Raw genomic sequence first — 14,532 nt, forward strand, 5'->3', positions numbered from 1 at the left:
GGCGGGGCTCGTGCGGGGCGGGGCTCGACGGGGGCGGGGAACCTCAGGGCCTTGGGCGGTGTTGGGGCTGGTGGGAGTCTGCGCTGTCTCGCTGCTGCCTCCACCGCCGCCACTGCTGCTGCTACCGCTACCGCCGCCGCCACTGGCCGAGCGGTTTTTTTTTTTTTTTTTTTGGTTTGCCGGATCCGCCATATTGAAGAGGACGGGCAATCGCGGCTGCGGAAGCTAGTCTCCGCCGTCGCCAGAGCCGCAACCTCCCCGCACCCGGCCCGTCCGGGCCTCTGCCGCGCGGAGCCCCTCCCCGCCTCGTTCAGATCACAGGCCTCGCGGGAGGCGGCCGCCTCAGCGCCCGGTGCTTTGCTTGGCGCCGGGAGCGAGGAGCAAGCCGCCGCAAAGCGACCAGGCCCGGAGCGGGGACAGAGGCGGCGACCAGTGGAAGGTGAAGCCGCCACTGCGGGAGGAGGAGCAGGAGGAGGTGACGCAGGAGAAACGCACCGCCCGGAGCCCGTCTGCGCTCAGAGAGAGCCCCAGCCCGAGGCGAGAAGGGGGAAGAGGGCCGCCGCCGGCTGAGGAGGAGGAGGAGGCGGCCGCGGCCACAGCTGCTGCAGGGCGGGCGCGGCGAGCAGCGAATTCCGGCGTCGCTGTGCAGCCCCCTGATCCCTACGCCTGCAGCCTCTCGACACACTTTGTCGCCTGTCACCCTTGGGCCTGGGATGCACCCACGGTCGGCCTTGTCCCGGGACTGAGCCTTGCTGCCGCTTCCGTGTGTCCTGCTTCTGAAGAGAAGACGCCTGTGTCGTGCGGTGAGTAGCTAGCCACGCCGGGACTACGCGCTTTTCCAGGGCCAACAGCTGGATCGAGGGGAGGGGAAGAGGGCGAGGGGGGTGTGCGTGCGCGCGGTTCCTCCCGCGGCGGCCGCGGGCCGGGCTGGGGGCTTCCCGGCTCTCCCGCCTGGGCCCCGGGCGGGGCGGGCGCGAGCGGCGCGGGTCGGGGCGCGGGGCTCCGTTCCATGCCCAGCCGGCGTCCCGGGAGCGTGTCTGTGTGTTTTGGACTGTAAGGGAAAATGGCTGACGGCTCCGTCCCTCCTCCTCCTCCTCCTCCTCCTCCTCCCCCCCCTTCCCGTCCTGTCTCGGGCCGAGTCGGAGGATGGAGTCTCCGGGCGCGGCGTGCAGCCCCCGCATCCGCAGCCCGGGGCCGGGTCGGCGTCGGGGGCTCGTCGCCCCCAGGTCCCGGGGTTTGCAGCCCGGCGCTCGGCGGGCTCGCGGCCGGTTTCCTTCCCGGTCTCGTTCCACTTGACACCAAACGCCATTACTGAGGTGGAGTGATTTGGAGCCGTAGAGCTAGGCCTCGGCTACGCCTGGCTATCGGGCCCGACGACTTGTCCGCCTCCCCCCGCCTTCCTGCGATAACCCGCAGCTTCTCTTGGGCCCTGTGGTCTGGGAGCCGGAGCCGGGTTATCGGCCTCCTCCACTTCCTTCGCCCTCTTTTATTTACGGAGGGCCAAAGCCGCGAAAGATGTTTTGAGGCAGAAATCGCTTCCAAGCGAGCTTGGACCGACCACCTTTCTATTTTTCAACTGTTTCTGCAAAGAATATTAGCATGTACAAGTTTGTTAATGATAAAACCTTCAGATTCTTGTGATGTGACGCTTCGGGTTTGAGAAACGGTTTATTTTTCATTCATTGTGAGATATTAAGTTAAAGAGTTATGGAGCAGGTGTATGCGTGTTTTGCAATATTTGTATGGATTTTTGGGGCGACTGGAACTTACACGGTGATTTTTAAGATCTTCAACTGAAGCTGCGTAAATTAAGCTTGTTATTTTTTTGCAAGGTCCATAGTTACAACGTTAATTGGATTTTCCATCGTGCAGTTTACAGGTGTGTGTAATTTCTTCAGACAGTCTTTGAATTTAACTGAGCGAGTTCTAGGTTAAATTTTCATGCCTTATTTTGAGGGGAGGGAAATATATTTGTAGCCATGAGTCCCCATGAAACCCATGAGTCTCCCCAAGTCTATATAACGTTTGTAAACCTTAACTTTTGAGGAGGAATTCGGGGGTCTTTAGATTAGGAAGCTTTTCAGCAGATAGTTAACCTCTCTTGGAGCTCATTATCTATTCTTAGTGATTATATGGTAAGGACTCGTTAACCGTGACTAGCTTGGCTTTTTTAATCCGTATACTTGAACTTAAAAATAGAGACTACAAACTCTTTTAGATCTCATTGGTCTACTGATTCAGTGGGCTGCCATTTTGGTTTCAGCAAATGCCTTCCTAGTTCTGAAAGATTTACGTGTTAAGTATACACAGATGTCAACATTTGTTTTCTCAATTTTATAACCCATGTGCTTTGTCATACTTGTAACAGTGTTTGGATTTGAGTGAAAACTAGAAGTATTTGAGATTGGTGTACCAAGGGCAAACTCAAAATGTTTCTGATAGCATGTTATGTTTTGTTTTCTCTCATTTAAAAGTAAGACTTTGGAACTATATGTATTTTTTTCTGCCTTTTTTGTATATTTTTTGCATGAACACTTAATTTGCAATTCTTAACGTGTTATTTTAATGTTCTCATGACTTTTCTTCCTTTTATTTGCTGACCTTGGTAGTTTCTGAGAGGGAAAATTTCTGGAGGGATTAAATAACACCAAGAACCATACATGTGAGGATCTAAATTCCTTAGAAAGTAGCTTTGAAGGGCAGATTTTACCTTTCACCAAATTATTGGAATCTCTTGGTGTTCCATAGTTTTCTTGTTTTATCAGTGGAATGCTTCAGTAGGATTTACTTTGGATCTTTTTTCTTCCAGGCTCTTGAAATAAATTTTCTGACATCTCAAGAAGACGAGAGATCTTATGAATGTCTCCTGAAAGATAATTTTTCTGATATGATATTAATAATGCTGCTTAGTTTTTGAAAATGGATGTTTCTCATGAATTTGCTAGTCATCAAGCTCTTGATTAGTTGGACACAGCAAGCATTCTTTTAGCTTATTTTTTGTTTTATAAGGTCAATTTTAAAACATTGTTTTTGTACTTAAGTTTCAGAATTTTAATATTGAACCAAACTTTGTTTAAATCAGGTTATATTTCCCCTATTGGTGGTATGTTTTCTGAATCTTGAAATTTTTTTCCTCAAAAATTGGATAACAGGGTTTTAGTTTCCATTTAGTTCTTTGAGGATCTGTATCTTTGAAAGGTATCGTATTTATTGCTAAATTCTTTTCTAATTTTAACACAGAGTCTAACATTAATATTTGCGAAAGGGTTAATGTGTTGGACCTCAACCCTGACTGCACATTAGAATCACTGAGCGGGGGTGGGGGTTAAAAAATATATATACTGATGCCCGGGTCCCATTCGCAGAGACTTATTAATTGGTCTGGTATGGGCCCTGGGCAGTGGTGTATTTTTAAAGGATTATGAGAGTTATGTACCACAGTGTTCATTGCAGCACTATTTACAGTAGCCAGGACATGGAAGCAACCTAAGTGTCCATCGACAGATGAATGGATAAAGATGTGGCACATACATACAATGGACTATTACTCAGCCATAAAAAGAAATGAAATTGAGTTACTTGAAGTGAGGTGGATGGACCTAGAGTCTGTCATACAGAGTGAAGTAAGTCAGAAAGAGAAAAACAAATACTGTATGCTAACACATATATGAATCTAAAAAAAAATGGCTCTGACGAACCTAGGGGCAGGACAGGAACAAAGACGCAGACATAGAGAGTGGACTTGAGGACACGGGAAGGGGGAAGGGTAAGCTGGGACGAAGTAAGAGAGTAGCATGGACATATATACACTACCAAATGTAAAATAGATAGCTAGTGGGAAGCAGCTGCATAGCACAGGGAGATCAGCTCGGTGCTTTGTGACCACCTAGAGGGGTGGGATAGGGAGGGTGGGAGGGAGATGCAAGAAGGAGGGGATATGGGGACATATGTATACATATAGCTGACTCACTTTGTTATACATCAGAAACACAACACTGTAAAGCAATTATACTCCAATAAAGATGTTTTTTAAAAAATAAAAGGATTATGGGTGATTCTCATGCAGTCAGGGTTGAAAAACCATTGTTACTGCTGTTAGCATGTTCTTATTGAACTTTCCAGTGGATAAATAAGATGTTTTTTTCTTCAACTGTTTTCAGTTATCACTACAATTGTCATTTGTTGACTTAATTATGTGCCAGCACTATGTTAAACACTCCATTTATCACTGTATGTGGATCATATTATTTCCATTAAACAGATAAAGGACTAAGGTCTGTCAGGTTCACCCAGTGGTGCTTCGACTGCTCTGCCATGTTAGTGTAAATGACACTGATTACTATTTTTTTTTTAAAAAAAAAAGGGACTTTTGCTTTGTTTCCTGTACCAGAGAGGCTTTAGATTAAAATTTTAATAAAAATGTAATAGTCTGCAATTTGGGAGATATCTTGATTGACCAAGGGAGATGCTAAAACTTCACAGCAAACAGGTTCTTCCCCTTCCATGTCTCCCAACATGTTCGGGTTGATAGTTTAATTGGTGGGTCTGTTTATGACTAAAATAACGTAAGGCAACTTAACATTCCTAAAAGATACAAAATCTAGGCATTTCTCTCCCAGTGATCTGTTTAAGTCATCCCATAAGTGAACATTTAGTATCATGTGAATTTTTATTATCTCAATTTGAGAATTCTGAGTTTTATTTAGCTTAGTTTAAAATCAGTGTAATTTTCACAAAAAGTTTTCAAAATGAAAGGTTTTATTTTGCATTTTTGCAATATTGGTTGGTAATTTTATGGAATGAATGAAATAGTAATAACATCTTTATTTGGTGTTTGTTTCACTTAATTTCCTTGGTCTGTTGTGCTAAATTCTATATGGGGGGTTGCTAATGTAGAATCTATGAGCATTCTTAATGTGGCACAAGATTTGTCAGAGATCTTTCTGTTAAATTAATGATCACTGTCCTATTTTCTATGTTATAAAGTCTATCATAAGGAAAAAAGTCATGAAACGCCTGATATTTATGTATATTGGAGTTTGAATTTATCATTCAGTTATTACTGTTGGGTGTAAAGTAATGATCAATGTAATATGCTTTTAAGGAATAAGGTGTGAAAAGGCATACTATTAAGACAAGATGTCTCACCTAAATTGATTCTTCAGTGTGCCTGTGCTAACCTTTTGAGCTTCAGTACACTCGCACGCTCTACATGCATTTGATAGCCAGTGGGTTTCTAATTCTCTTTTCAGTCACTGTCTAACAGTAATTTTCTAGTTCAGCTGTGTATCAGAATCACCTGTGCAGCTTTTTCAAAATGTATTTGCTTAGGTCTTACTCTGGGGAGATTATAATTGAGTAGGTTTGGGGTGGGAGCTGGGCATTTAAAACTCAAATATGATTCTGATGAGCAGCTAGGTTATTTTTTTGCAATTTATTTTAGAAAAAGAGATCTGAGATTCTGAGTTTATACACACACACATTTATTTATTATCTCTTACTGAGCATCTTAGAGTTAGGGTTCCAGCTCTAATACTAACATTATTAATATCTGTTAAGGCATTAGTTTCCTTTTCATCAAATATTTATTGGGTATCTACCCTGTGCCAGGCACTGTCTTAGAGATTACTGTTGTCTAGAAGCTTACTTTATATGAAGTGAGGGCCATTGGACTAGCTGGTCTCTATTAAAGTCCTTCCTAGCTCTAATTTTGTCATTCCTTATTGTGCTTCATAGAAGGGGACTGAATTAAGTTGTTATAAGAAGTATACTAGTTTTGGTATAAGCTGATGTAACTTTCCTTTTACCTTTCATCTTTTTTAAATAAGTTAAATAGAATTTCCTTATGAACGCCAGCCTTCTCTAGTGAGCCCAAATGTCAAGTACAGTAGAAATGGATTCTTTTAGTATTGGCTTTAGAAATAGCCATACTTACGATGCTTTTAATTTGGGGCCAGTAACTACAAACTCTGGTGTCACCTGTTCCTCCTGCCATTCCTTTTCTGTATTGATTCTCCATCAGTTACCTCTGCACTGCTTGTGTGTTTTTCTGTTTGATTTACTTATTTTGTTCAGATGCTTTGATTAAATTTGTTCTCCAGATTCTTTTAGGTTGGTGGCATCCGTCTGGTCAGACTCAAGATCCTAAGTCACTGACATATCCCTAGCACCTAGAAAGTGCCTGGCACATAGACATTCAATAATTATTTGTTGGATGTTCAGTTCATCATTTTCTTAGTATGATTTCTCTGTGTCTTTGGTTTTTGTTTTTGTTTTTCTAATTCTCTTTATTACTTGGAGTCACTTAACTTGACCTAATAATCCTTTTATGATGAGCAGTCCTGGAAGGAATCTTAGATCTAATCAAACTCCTTGTTTTTCACATGAGGAACATGGCTCGACGAGGTGAAGTAACTTCACTAAGATAGTGTACATAGACTACCTTCTGTGTGAAGCTATTTCCATATCTAACAAGTCAGGTTAATTATTAAATTCTTTGAATTCCATGACCTTTGTAGTCACTCATAAAATTCACACTTAAATCTCTTCCTAATAATGGGGAAATAAGATCAGGGATTCTGTCCTTTACCTTTATGTATTACAGAGCGCATAGAATAACATTGTTTACTGGGACTTCCTTGGCGGTCCAGTGGTTAAGACTCCACGCTTACACTGCAGGGGGCATGGGTTCCATCCCTGGTCATGTAGCTAAGATCCCACATGCCGTGCGGTGCAGCCAAAACAACAACAAGACCCCAGGATAACATTGTAAACAATAACTTTGCCTCAAAGGCAAAATGTGGGGGAATGTTCGACTTCTAATATCTATAACGGCTTGTACAAAATTGATGTATCATAATATTATAGCCCCTTTCTGTTTATCCTTTCTGTAACTGATCAATCATGTATGGTTTGAACACTTTAGACCCATATTGGCCAACTGTTATTGAAGGAATTATTTTCCTTGGGACAGTTTTGAGCTGGTAAGTCTTGGATCCCATCTTCAGCTACCTACCTGAGAAGTGGGCAGAAGAAAATTTAGGAAGAGAAAAAGGAGTAGGAGAAACCTCTTTTTCCTGTCCTATTATGTTCATTTCCTTCCTACTGACTTTGGTGGTTACTAAGAGTTGTAAGTTTAGGTTGTTGGTTACATCTCTCTTTTCTGGTCTTTTTTCTTAGCTGGTTGCTTAGAACTTCTGCATAAGTCTACTCGATTAGGGCTTCCCTGGTGGCGCAGTGGTTTAGAGTCCGCCTGCCGATGCAGGGGATACGGGTTCGTGCCCCAGTCCGGGAAGATGCCGTGGAGCGGCTGGGCCCATGAGCCATCGCCGCTGAGCCTACACGTCCGGAGCCTGTGCTCCGCAACGGGAGAGGCCACAACAGTGAGAGGCCCGCGTACGGCAAAAAAAAAAAAAAAAAGTCTACTCAATTAACTTGGACAGGGAAATTATATGGTATTAGACCCATGTTCTGCCTAACAGAGTATTTTGTCCCTGATCAAGGTAGTGTAGAAAGATTTGGTTGCTCTCCTTGATAACACTGTCAGGGTTCAGAGCAGGGATCAGCAAACTTTTTCTTGTACAGGGCCAGATTGTAAATATTATAGGCTTTAGGCTTTGTGTTCTTAAGAGGCAAAATTGAGGCTATTAGGTAAATTTTTTGTTGATGAAATTCAAAATATAATAGTTGAGTACAATTAATTGTAATTTAGGTCTAATGAGAAGAAGAGAATTGGGAAGGCTAATAATAAAGTATTTTGCCTATTTGGGGTTTAAAGTTCACATTCCCTGTCATCAAGTTGGTTGTAAATGACACTGTGTGAAATCCATTCTCAATTTGGTGGGCTGTACAAAAACAGGAAGCTAGATTTAATCTGTGACCATAGTTTGGCAGCCCTGGTTTAGAGCAGTGGTTCTCAAACCTGGAGGGCTTGTTAAAACAGATTGCTGGCTCTTGCCCCCAGAGTTTGATTCATTAAGTATGGAATGAGGCCCAAGAATGTGCATTTCTAACAAGTTCCCAAACATGGAACTACCCTTGGAGAATTACCAGTTTAGAGATGAAATCCAGCATATCCTATTTTTTATCAGGCTAATCACTTTGTTTAATTTTTCTTGAATCTTTATTTTGTACTTTGTTTTAAATCCAACAATTAACATGTTAAATGCCTGTTATGTGCTAGTATTATACCAGGAAACAAGGATACACAAGGTGAGCAAAACACAATTGTCCCTGTCATACATACTGGTTAGAGGGAGTTTAAAAATTAATTTCCACAAACCCTTTAGAGCTAGAGTCTGGGGACAAAGAGCACCATTTGGAAAGCAGTGCAGTGGTGTTTGATACTCATGTTAAAGGAAAGCTAAATTGGAAAGAGGCATTATCAAACTATTTCATTAATTTGATGTCTTAGGGAATAAAGTTCTGTATAAATGAACTTTTTTATAAATGAACACCAAAGCTTGCTTTTAAATACTTAAACCAATTTATTATTTGATAGAAAGCTTTCTAAAGATGTTACATACTTTTTATAACGTCTGTCTGATTATGAGATTATTGTAATCTATTCGATTAACAAAAAGTTTGGGTAGCATAAGGGAATAAAAGCAAAGAGCAAAACACACAAACCCCACCCCTAATAATTCCAGCATGTAGAAGTAACCATATTATTAGATGTTGGATGTGTGTTAGATCAAAGGTTCTTATCAGTTAATCAGTTTACTAAGTCATGTTTCCTCATGTCCTCTGCCTCCACTTCTTCAGGACTTCAGAGTGTGCCGTTTGTTCATCCTGCCTAAAGACACTGTTTTGGGGTCCTTCCTCACTCCGCTGTTTCTTTTTTAGATACTGCTTTGGTAAATACTGCTCAAAAATCTCATCATGAAGTTGGTTTTAATATAACTTTCCGGCTTTCCCACCGTTTAAAATTTTCTTTCCCCCTGTTCTCCGTTCACTTGACTCAGGATTCTCCATACACTTCCTATGCTTTCCCACTTCTGTTGCTTTGTTTCTTCAATCTCTAAAGGGGCTTCCTGTTCTTTGCCAGTGGCAGTCATATCGAGAGTATAATTTAACTGTTCTTTGGCCTGTTTCATTTTATGCGTTTGTTGCTTTTCTTCTTTGGTGGCTATTGAGGTTTAAGGATGGTTCACATATATACTAAAAGGCCCCAGACTTTTCTTGTTTTAATTAGTTAGTTTATTTTCATATATTTGGCTGCGTCGAGTCTTCATTGCGGCACTCGGGGTCTTTGTTACGGTACGCGGGATCTTTCATTGCGGCAAGAGGACTTCTCTCTAGTTGTGGTGTGCGGGCTTAGTTGCCCCGTGGCATGTGGGATCAAACATGTTCCCCGACCAGGGATCAAATCCGCGTCCCCTGCATTGGAAGACGGATTCTTAACCACCGGACCACCAGGGAAGTCCCGGCCCCAGACTCTTTTGAATTAATGTTTTTGTGTTTTTGTTTTTTCTTAGCTATCTCATTTTCTCAATAATCTTTATTTTCACTGTTGTGAGTCGTGGTTCCAGTCTAATCCTCCCTACCCCACCCCCCAAAAAGCGTTCTGTGGACTGGGAAAGGAGGTAAGAGTTGTATATTATAATTGTGTCTATATAAAGAGGGAGGATTTCTTACAAGAACTTTGAGCTCTGATTCTTATTTCTGTACCTTTTCCACTTGAGACGTTAGTCCTCAGCTGTGATATATTTGACTTTTGTATAATCAATACTTTAATATGCTATAAATACACTTAATACACTTGACTTCTTTAAGTCAAATTCAGACTTCTGTCCATTAGCTGATGAAGCAAGTGTCCTTTTTTTTTTTTTTTTTTTTTTTTTTTTTTTTTTGTGTTACGCGGGCCTCTCCCGTTGCGGAGCACAGGCTCCGGACGCGCAGGCTCAGCGGCCATGGCTCACGGGCCCAGCCGCTCCGCAGCACGTGGGATCCTCCCGGATCGGGGCACGAACCCGCGTCCCCTGCATTGGCAGGCGGACTCCCAACCACTGCGCCACCAGGGAAGCCCGCAAGTGTCTTTTTATTGCAGGGTGGTATTGCTTGCCTGAGAACTGTTGTGTTTCAGCAATTTTGCTGTATTTGTACAGCACTGTGTTGTGTGTTAATTTGTAAGTTCAGTTGTATTTTGCCCTTTTGTAAAATGAGTGGGAAAACAAAAGTGCATCAGCTGGGGAGCTCAAACCTAATATCTTTGAGACGGGACTGATTGGGGATATGAATCTTTAACCTTATTGGGTTAGGTTGTGCTCATTGGTTATGTTGGTTGACTTTGTTCAGTGGTGAGTGAAATAATTAGAACGAAACAGGAAATTAAGTATGGCGAGTATGTAATAAATCTTGTATGTGAAAGGTGAGGTGTAATTAGGGATTTTATAATACTTTCCTTCACTCTGACTCTGAGAGTTGGAAAAACCCCTAGAAACATGTGAATTTATCGTTTGGCTTTGAAATATTTGTCTTCTATCACATTTTCAGGAATGCATTACGTATGAAAGGAAGGGTACTGCCTATGTACAGTGTTTGCCTAGACTCTTGTGGAAATGACTATAGAAAGTCTCATTTACTTACATTTAATCTGTCTATATATCTGTTTACTGTGTTCATCATACATAGATATCAATCAGTTATCCAAAATTCTTTTTTTATTGGCTATAGTTGATATACAGTATCAGTATCAAGTGTACAGTATAGTTATCCAAAATTCTTGAGAGTTTTTGACTTGGAGCATGCTGAACTGGGGTGAGAGGGATTGTGGGTCTAGACTGAGGGTTGGAGAAGCCTAATGGAGTGCTTGTAGATGTATTTCTTGTCTGATAAGGGATGTCATTTTCTGAGCCATATGTCAGCTATCTCGAATTACTCCTACTTGAGGATTACCTTAGTTATCCTCAGTGCATCATGGGAAGAAGAATCACATCAGTGAAAGGAGACTAATGGAAGGATTCTTTGGCTTCTGTTCATCTACACAACCACAAAAATCAGGTTCTTCGAGTACCTCCATTTCTCTTCCTGCTCTCTTCCCAAGTACTGCTGAAAACTTACCATGTCAGCTCTACCCAAACTAGGTCATTTTGATGTAATTCTGGTCTACTTTTCTGAGGTTATGTCTTGTTCTCTCACGTAATCAAATTATCCATAGTTGATGTGGATGCTCCAGTCTTTCCTGTTCCCGTGGCTTTACTCTTGGAACTCTGTCTCCCTTTTGTGGCTAGCCTACCAGTGCCACCTAGCTCACATGCCATCTTCATGAACTGTTTTCTGATTCTCTCCAGTTGGAAGTGGTCGTTATTTCCTCCGAACTCTGGTAGCATGTACCACCACCCCCCATGCTTTTCTTTTGGCATTCCACTTTTTATTTTTTAATTATTTATTTGGCTGCATTGGGTCTTCGTTGCTGCGTGCGGGCTTTTCTCTGGTTGCGGTGAGCAGGCGCTACTCTTCGTTGCGGTGCACGGACTCCTCATTGCGGTGACTTCTCGTTGCAGAGCATGGGCTCTGGGCACGCGGGCTTCAGTAATTGCAGCACACGGGCTCAGTAGTTGCGGCTTGTGGGCTCTAGAGCGCAGGCTCGGTAGTTGTGGCGCATGGGCTTAGTTGCTCCGTGGCATGTGGGATCTTCCCGGACCAGGGCTCGAAACTCGTGTCCCCTTCACTGGCAGGCGGATTCTTAACCACTGCGCCACCAGGGAAGCCCCTTGGCATTCCACTTTTTTTGTTTCTTTATGTTTCTTCAAAAACAGCCTCTGGGAAGGTGGCTCTGAGAAGTTTCCTGAGGCTCAGTTGATAGTGTCTAAATCTGAACTGTCCTTTGTAGGTGGTCAGAACCTCTCAGCCTGATTGAGAAAGTGTAGTTGGTAGTAAAGAGCTCTAATCTTGGTCAAAGGGCTTGGGTTATGATTGTAACTACTGCCAGTTAGTGAGCAAATTATTTAACCTAGATGAAATTGTAAAATGAAGGATTTGGACTGGGTGACTGCTATCTTATAATGATTGAATTGAACTCATTTTATACTATTCTGGCACAAGGGGATATAAAGATAAATCCTTACCTCCTAGTGTCTAACGTCTGTTGGGCCAGACTCTACAGTGTGATAAGTGCTGTACTAAATAGTGGTGTGGAAAATAGAACGGTAAAAGAGATGAAGAGGGATTTCCCTGGTGGCGCAGTGGTTAAGAATCCGCCTGCCAGCGCAGGGGACATGGGTTTGAGCCCTGGTCCGGGAAGATCCCACATGCCGCGGAGCAACTAAGCCCATGTGCCACAGCTACTGAGACCACGTGCTGCAACTACTGAAGCCCGCGCGCCTAGAGCCCATGCTCTGCAACAAGAGAAGCCACCGCAGTGAGTAGCCCGCGCACCGCAACGAAGAGTAGCCCCCGCTCGCCGCAACTAGAGAAACCCCGTGTGCAGCAATGAAGACCCAAAGCAGGCCAAAATAAATAAATAAGAGAAAAACAAAAATCATTCTAGTTTGGTGTTGAGTGAGGTTTGTTGGTTATCAAAGGTGTACTGTTTTGGTGGCCCTGTGAATTAGAGCAGAGACTTCTGGGCAGAGAAAGCAACTTGAGATCAGGGTTTTTAACCTCAACACTGTTGATAGCTTGGGCCAGATAATTCTTTGTTGTAGGGGTGCTCTCCTGTTCTTCCCTGACCTCTACCCACGTAATGCCAGTAGTACACCACCCCCTCAGCTGTGACAGCTAAAAGTATCTCCAGACATTACCAAATGTGCCCTGGGGGCAGTATTTGAGCACCACTACTTGAAATGGAGGAATGGAAGTGTGAAAGTGTGATGTTTTTACAGAAAAGCTAGTAGTAGAATGTAGAAGAAACACTGGAGATATTGGGAATGGAGGGGGATTTGGGGATATGACACTAGAAAGGTAATTTGAGTAAGGCTAGAGCACAAGGGACGGCCTTAGTGCCACATTAGGGCACTTTTGTTTTGGGGGTAATGAGATGGGCCTTCAAGTTTAAGTGAAAGGTGGAGATAATTAGATCTGTTGTTTATTTCTGAAAGATAATTCTGATGGCATCATGGTGGACATGTTGGAAAGTTGGGCAGCAAGGGAATTGAGACGGTATTTGTAAGGGTTTCACTGAAAGATAAGAGAAAATGGTTTAGGGAATGGAGTAAAGGAATCAGGTACCTGGGACTCCACTTGTATGAGGATGGTGCTGCTAATTTGACTTTGGCTTCTCTGTCACTGAACCTTGTACTTAGCTAAAAAGCCAGACACCTTTATTATCTTCCCCTTCAACTCTTTCTCCCCACCGAGAGCTTCTGTCTGTTGAGATCTATTGAAAGGTCATCAGGAGAAAGGAATCTGGGTTATAGATGACTGTGTTTTCCCAATGTGGCTCCACTACTTAAACAGTGGATTATCAAAGCACATGCCTTTTTTTTTTTTAACCACCCCCCCTCCCCCAACATGTAGGGGATTACAATCTGACATCCAGTTGAGTGTTAACTGTAGGCTCGCCATGGTTTGTATAGGTGATATTTTACAGCTTTTGAAATAGACTGATACACAAAAATAGATGAATAATGTTATTGTTTAAATAGTTGCAGTAATCCCATTGGCTTCTATTTTGGAGGGGTTTTTTGTTTGTTTTAAAAAACTGCTCATATTTGAAGTGAAAATAACATAGTCAGTGGAAGTGTACGGAACTTGGAGTCAAAAGGGCTGTGTTTTAGTTTTAGAATCCTGCCCTCTGTTAAGTCACTTAACAGTGAGGACCCAAAAGGTTATTAGTTACCTGTAAAACCAAGGTGTTGGATGAGAGATGACTTAAGGTACCTTTTTTTTTTCTTTTAAAGTTAGTACATTTTCTCTCTATCCCTAAAGATGTGGAAAAAACTGGAGTCTAGAGAAGAAACATTTTCAAGTAAAGGAACATAGGAAAGGTTTAAAAAAAGGGTTCATAGGCTTAGGAGTTAGTATTGGATTGACAAGTAAAGGGAAGGATAATGTAATTTGAATGTTTCCCTTGTTTTTCGTGTGTGTGTGTGTGTGTGTGTGTGTGTGTGTGTGTGTGTGTGTAGGGCTTTATTTTATTTAGTATCCTGTGGGTTAATTATGTTTGCCTGACAGCTTGTAGTGTGAATTTAGGGACTACAGACTTGGTAGCCAGGGGTAAAATTCCTTGGCTGGCAGAACAGCTTAAAGTTTGGTTAAGTTTTCATCTGAAGTCTAGATTAAGCTTTAAGAACGTACTGCTGTTAAAAAGTGATGTGGCCTGCAGGGGAAATAATATTTAGGGGAAATGGTTTTTTTCTGAATTGAGAATGAAAGTATGCGGATAAATAGAGTAGCAGTGATTTTTGTCTGGCACAGGTGGTTTCAGAGAAAATGTTGATAACCTTGTTTTTCATCACTGTAAGAGAAGTAGCAAAAGAAGCCTATCATTTTTATTGTGTATCAGTAGGCCAGTCATTCTTAAACTTACTGGTCTCAGGACTTCTTTAGGACCTCAAAGAGCTTTTGTTAACGTGTGGTTCTATCCATTGA

General features: G+C 42.5%; 1 protein-coding gene across 4 annotated transcripts in view; it reads left to right on the forward strand.

Annotated features, from left to right (window-relative positions):
• Positions 1-221: 221 nt before the first annotated feature.
• The window catches only part of USP9X (ubiquitin specific peptidase 9 X-linked), a 123,857-nt gene continuing 109,546 nt past the window's right edge, over positions 222-14,532 (forward strand). For 2 of the 4 annotated variants that reach the window (XM_024116451.3, XM_024116452.3), the window contains exon 1: positions 223-803. The gene's annotated coding sequence lies outside the window, so the exon portion shown is untranslated. Of the gene's footprint in view, positions 804-2,809; positions 3,199-14,532 lie in introns of all 4 variants that reach the window. The other 2 variants (XM_055081857.1, XM_024116453.3) reach the window with 2 other exon arrangements.

This window comes from Physeter macrocephalus, chromosome 21 (genome assembly GCF_002837175.3).
Source record: "Physeter macrocephalus isolate SW-GA chromosome 21, ASM283717v5, whole genome shotgun sequence".
NCBI classification, from domain to species: domain Eukaryota; kingdom Metazoa; phylum Chordata; class Mammalia; order Artiodactyla; family Physeteridae; genus Physeter; species Physeter macrocephalus.